The sequence below is a fragment of the Gossypium arboreum genome, chromosome 12, assembly GCF_025698485.1.
Source record: "Gossypium arboreum isolate Shixiya-1 chromosome 12, ASM2569848v2, whole genome shotgun sequence".
NCBI classification, from domain to species: domain Eukaryota; kingdom Viridiplantae; phylum Streptophyta; class Magnoliopsida; order Malvales; family Malvaceae; genus Gossypium; species Gossypium arboreum.
The window spans coordinates 105,733,130-105,739,129 of NC_069081.1; positions in this window are offsets into that span (position 1 = coordinate 105,733,130).

Sequence of the window (6,000 nt, forward strand, 5' to 3'; positions counted from 1 at the left end):
GCTTGTTTTTTGTTTGCAGGTACGGGGTACGGGGCTAGCTGTGGCGCACGACTCGTTGACGTGGAGGCGTGGGCGTGGCTATGGCGCAAAGAGGCCGTACAGTACTGCGTACGAAGGTATGGAGGGGGCAGTCAGCGTTGGAGGCTGCTAGGGTTTCCAGTAACCAAAATTTTGGGTCGTTTGGGCTTGTTTTGGGCATTGGACCATTGTGTTGGGCTTTATATTTTATGTTTATTTTGAATTTTGGTGGACCCGGGCAAATTGGCCTGTTTACATGTATGAATGTAATTTTTTTGTTTTATAATTATTTTAAAATTAATTTGTTAGTAATTTAGGATTATGTTAAAATTTTTTCTGTTTGTAATTATTTTAAAATTAATTTATTAGTAATTTAGGATTAAGTTATAAATTGTTGTGTTTAGTTTAGTATTTGGTGAGTTTAACATATAAGTTTATAAAAAATTAAAAATTATTTCATTTTGAAAATGAATTTGGACAAATGATGTTTAAGCTCATTTAAAATTTTTAAGTTATTGTTAAGTATTGGTATGTTAAAGGTTCTTTGTTAACTCATTTAATTTTTTTATATCAACTTGGATGTCAAGATTAAGTTATATGAATTATTTAACACCCACAAATATCAATGTTTCTAGTGTTTTGTATTTTTTTCATGTAATTTTTATATAATGTAATTTTATTTGATTTTATTTATTTTTCAATTTTTATTGATTTATTAAAATGTTGATTAAATTTGTTGTTATTTTTATAGGTTGTTTTTTGAAAGAAACTAATCGGTATGTTTCTATTTCTATTTTTATTTTTTAATTAAGTATATTTTTATGTTTAGATAGTTTATATTAATTTTAATTATATTATTGTTGTAATCTAACATAATTTTTTATTATAGGTAAATTATGGGAAATTATTAGATATTTACCGTGTTTTGTTTCGAAATTTGAAATAATTTATTGTATTTTCTGAAACAAATTAAATGAATTCATTTTTTAATTGCGATTTGCAAAAATAGGTTCTTTGATTAATAATAATAATCACATATCAAGTACTATTAATGAGATGGTAATGAAATTTTTATTTGATACTCATGTTATTTGCAGAATTAAATTATATAGTATTAACTATTTTGCTAATTTAATAATGTTAGGGCCCGTACCGCTTATTGAGGGGTCGTGTTAATAATGTAGGGTTTCTGCCCGATAAACGCCTAATACCATACTTGGAGTTAGCCGGGTTCAGATCAGCGGCATTGATCCGGACTTTTGATCTGCGATACGACTTGATTTCCATTTTAGTCGAGCGATGGCGTCCGGAGACCCACACATTTCATTTGCTGTACGGGGAGTGTACCATCACTCTAGAGGATATTGCACTACAGGTCGGGCTTCCCATCGACGGGAATGTGGTCACGGACGTAAGTTCAATCTCTAGGTCAACTACCTTTTGCTATGAATTACTTGGACGCTCGCCAAGTGAGGGAAAATTTACCAGTTTGAGGTTTTCATGGCTAAAGGCCAATTTTGAGCATTCGCCGAGTATTGCCAATGAATGGGAGGTGATGCAGTCCGTTCGAGCTTACATTATGCACCTTATAGGGGGTGTACTCATGCCGGATGCAAACGACAGTATGGTCCATTTGATGTACTTACCCCTATTATCCAATTTGCATAACACCCGTTCATACAGTTAAGGGTCGGCAGTGTTAACCATGCTGTATTGCGAACTTTGTCGGACGACAGATCCTTCTGCGATGGACATAGGTGGATGCCTCATACTGCTGCAGTCTTGGGCATTTTACCGGATGCCATTCTTGGCATCCATTAGTCATCAATCATATATATTTTCACTCGTTAATAGGTGATGAATTTTTACTCGTTATAAGAATTAGTTGATTTTTTTTCGAATTATATTGTTCTAACAATTTGTTTTCATAGATGAAGCACTAATTCGGGTATCGGGAGGTCATACACGGTTTCGATATACCGTCTGATGATTAAGAATCATGCTGGAGAGGGGGTAAGTTTTTCCGATATACAGCCAGTAGACTCGCCTGTGTGTCTAGGCCGTGCCAAACCTGTAGAGTATACTAACTCAAATTGAAAGGGTACCCAGGGGACACACGGCTGTGTAGCATGACCGTGTGTCTCAAACGGCTGAGACACACGCCCGTGTCTCTACCCGTGTGGACAAAAGTAGGTTATTTGTAAAACCAATTTGCCACCCTTCTTTTATACACACAAAACAACCCATATGGTACCATTTCAATACATATTTTAGCAATCAAAACATGCTATTTCATTCACATATCATGCCATCTATCCACAACCATTTCAATTACTTAATTCCATATTCAAAAACATGTCAAATTAATATGCCAAAATCATCAAGACTTATTTAAGTTCTAAATGCATTTCCTCATCAAGTTATCATATATATCATGACACAAAAATTGCACGATATCATCATCTCAAATTCAAACCACAATAGGTTAATCTTCCAAGCATTAATACATCATTTAATAATTAACCAAGTGAACAACCATTTAGCTATATCAACAACTATGGCAAACATACCAAAACAAGCTAACATATAAGGAATTATATACATCACATATATCACTTATCAAACATATAATTCAAGCTAACTTAAATGGCCATACACACCAACATTTTCAAGCCATATCTCATGGCTAATATCATAGCTCAAAACATACTAAAATGATACTAGCCTATACATGCCAAATACCATATATACAAAGCTTCAAAAGTACTAACAAAATGATCGATTATGTGATGACGCTTCCCGAAGATCCTCGAGTCCAAGTTAGCTTTAATTCTCTATAAAATATAAACAAAAAACACACAGTAAGCTTCATAGCTTAGTAAGTTTGTACAAAATATACTCAAAAATTCATAATATACAAATCATCAATTCATACTATTTAATATCTAAATCATGGTGACCAACAAACTTTCCTCATACTTACTCAAGTGTTTATGAACAAGTTCATAACTTCTTCTATTTGAATTTCATGCTTTGTATGTACATACATGTACAAAATCATATTGAACTCATACCTTTACGTAATAATGTCGAATATTCGATATCTCGCACACTAAGATCCAAAACATAACCGAAGTTATTATAATCTCGCACACTAAGTGCCTTTCACAGCCGAAGCTATCTCAGTCTCGCACACTAAATGCCATATATAGCCGAAGCTATTCCGATTCGCACATTAAGTTACATAATCTATTCTTCGTCGTACACAACCATCGTCTCATATATATAATTTATGTAATATTAAAGCATTAAAAATATAATTGTAACAATTTTTATCACGTACGAACTTACCTCAGACGTAAAAACGACGAAACTAGTCGAGTACTTTGTTCTTGCCTCGATCTAAGTCTGGGTTCCTCTTTTCTTGATCTATATTATAACAAATTCAACTCATTTAATCACATAATCTTTCAATTTAGTCCACAACACATATTTGGGCATTTTTACACATTAGTCCTTAGACTTTCACATTTAATCAATTTAGTCCCTATTTCTCAAATACATCAAATTCACATATTTCAATTTAATCCATGCTTATCCGGATTACCATAATACCCCTAGCAACCCATATTTCACACTTATTCACACTTTTAATCCATATTTTTTTCTTTTCACAATTTAATCCCTAATTTGTATTTTTACTAAAAATAACTTAACAAAACATATTAGTCTATCAATAATTATTCATTTTCGATCATCAACACTAAAAAAAATTAAGCTATCATCAATGGTAACTCAAAAATTCATCAACAAATTCAAAAATTGAGGCATGGGCTAGCTATTACTCAAAGTAAGATCACAAAAACATAAAAATCATCAAAAACGGATCAAAAATCGTACCTTAATGAACTAGAAATGCTTGGCTGAATGAAAACCTAACCTTAGCTATTCCTCTCTTCAAGTTTCGGCTAATGAAGATGATAATCTAACAAATTTTAGCTTTTGTTTTATTTATTATATCATTTATTAACCATTTACCAATTTAACCTTAAAATTAATTCAATATTTCAGTAATGCCAAACCAAATATCATCCACTACCTCACAATAGGGCTACTTACCTCATAAGGACTTTAGCTTTAAAGTTCTATAGCTATTAGACACCTTTAACTAATAGAACAGCACTTTTGCACTTTACGCAATTTAGTCATTTTTTCTCAAATTGAGCAATTAAACGATAAAATTAGCTCACAAAATTTTCACACATACATACTATTATGCTTTAAATACCAAAAAAACTAATATTAAAATATTTTTTAACATCGAATTTGTGGTTCCGAAATCACTGTTCCGATTTAGCTAAAACCGGGTTGTTACATATTGTGTATCACAATACGTCGAATCTGGTTCCTGACCGAAGAAGCGTTAATGTTTTCATCGTCATTCACGTCTTCACCGTCAATATCATCGGGGACCTCGTCCACATCGGCATCACTATCACTATCAACCTCGTGATCACAAGGATCACTATTATTGTATCCATCATCACCAACCATATCAATATCGGATGCAACATTAAAATCGATATCGATCCCGCGTATAGTCGATTCGCTATCAACGTATGATATTGGAGCCAGCATACATGGTTCTTGAGCTCCATGTTCTTCACCTAATGTAGTGAGATTTTTAGTTGGCTCCATACCAACTAACTCAGCAAATAACTGAATCGGTGCAGTTTGGTCACTCTGATTCCCACAATAAATAGTGATCATTGTCTCTATTTCTTCATCGTCTACAAGTTCTATTTCGGTGAATTTGATGGGATATGTCAAAATTGGAAACTTGTAGAAAAGTTTCGAGATCCTTCTCTCACAATGTCTAACAATTTTTGCGCTAATTGTTTCCTTTATATCATCGAACGAGACATTTCTATTAAATCTCATTGCTATTTGTTGGCGACATCCAATTATACATCCAACGGTTGTTGTCAAGATGATTCCATCGAAATAAACGCATATGAAAAACTGATTATCCATCTTCAATACTCAATCTATTAAAAAATAAACAAAAATTCTCAAAACAATTTCAAACAGCATAAAAATACTTACATAAAAATTTTAAAGAATAAAAAGAGATTATTTCTAACAATATCAAATTTATTGCCATTTCTAACAATATCTATAATGAACTATTTTTAGTATTTATCTATTTTTTTCTGTTGTTATCACTAACTAACAATTACTTTATAATAGTTACTAACATAAAACTTTCAAATATATTAAAAAATTTAATACATAACATTCATAACCTAACAAATCAAAATAAACCTTAAACAAATAATTAATTTAAACACAAAACTTACTAACAAATCACAATGAACAAAATAATTTTAAAATAAAATATAAAAATAACACTAAACAAACTATATAATACTAACAAAATAATTTTTCTTATCATAATCTATTTTATTTGAAAATAACAATAAAAATAAAAATACATTTTCTTTCTTCTCTTTTCTTTCTTTCTTCTCTTCTTCTTTTCTTCCTTATGTTCTGCTATTTTTCTAACTGATACAAAAATTAAGCCGGATGGCAGAGGGGGGGAAATGGTACTGGTGCCATCTATCAAATAAGGGTCACCAGTGCCGCCCATCAGATAGGGGTCATTGGTGTCGCTTATCAGATAGGCACCATATCCCTTCCGTATAAAATACCGCATATGTACCATTCTGGACAAAGTGGTGTCACCTATCAATTTAGCTAGACAAAGTGGTGCTGCCTATCAATTTGGCACCACTATTAAAATACATATATATTTAACTCAAATGTGTCAGAATTTGAGGGTGATGCTGCCTATGCACCACCCTCCACTTAGTTGAATGTATTATTTTAGTACATAATTTATTTAATATGTCATTTCAGTAATTTTTTTTTTAATTTTATAATGTATAGGTAAAAACCCATATATGTGAGTTCTTTTATTTG